This window comes from Octodon degus, unplaced genomic scaffold, assembly GCF_000260255.1.
Source record: "Octodon degus isolate 3935 unplaced genomic scaffold, OctDeg1.0 scaffold00005, whole genome shotgun sequence".
Taxonomy (NCBI): Eukaryota; Metazoa; Chordata; class Mammalia; order Rodentia; family Octodontidae; genus Octodon; species Octodon degus.
Window position 1 is genome coordinate 31,286,499 of NW_004524581.1, and position 1,096 is coordinate 31,287,594.

The following is a 1,096-nucleotide window of genomic DNA, read 5'->3' on the forward strand; positions in this document are numbered from 1 at the left end:
TGAGTCCAACTAAGAGGCCAGAATGTAGTGTATCGTATGTATGAATCTGCAATCAATTCAGAGTATTCACATAGTATTTGATCACATTAATATATACAAAAATATCAACTAAGAAAAAGTTTTCATGATAGTAAAGAATTATTAAGAATAAAACATAACATAAATACTGGAATGGCAAATATATGACCAGCACTTCTAACAGTTTAGGGATAGAATATCACACAGTGTTCTAGTATGTGGTGGGCATGAACAGTGTCCATGATGCTTACTGGTGGCCAGGAGTCACTTGTGGGACTGAGATGCTGCTATTTCCTTGATATCCATCCTGTAGACCTGGATATAATTGTGACCCATAGGGTGCAGGAGAAGTCCATTTGTAGAGTATGTTGATGGAAATATTTTGCTGCTGTATACAAAAGAATAATTGAAAGACTGCTTGTGTTTACTTCTTTTTCTCCTGTGTTTAACTGTTTGCCCTATTTGGTGGGTTCCTTCCATTCTCATTCATGGAGTTGTGGTCATTTTGCTCCCTCTCTAGAACATCATTTAGTAGTCTGTGTAGGCTTGGCTTTGTCATCATGAAACTCTTTAGTTGTTCTTTGTCATGGAACATTATACTTCTCCATTATACTTGAAAGAGTGTTGCAGGGTATATCAGTCTGGATTGGAATTTATTTTCTTGCAAGACTTGAAGTACTTTGCTCCATGCTCTTCTTGACTTGATGGTTTGTGAAGAGAAGTCTGCTGTTATTCTGCTGGATTTTCCTTTAAATGTGATGTTTCTTTTCTCTAGTGGCTTTTAGTGTACTGTTCCTGTGCTGAATTTCTGGGATCTTGATGATTATATGTCTCTGTGTTTTGTTTTTTTAAAATAATTTTATTGGTAAACAAACAGCAATGAGACAGTTTGAAATCAAATTGGTAGGACACTTTCAATAATTAACACATTGCATACATTCTTCCTAGTGGTTAATTGTTGTACAAGATGCCGACTTGATATCCTATTTACAAACACCATTATAACAAATCCCTCTATTCATTAAGAGAATGTAACTATATATCTATCCTAACCACTTTGAATACACAGATACAAAAT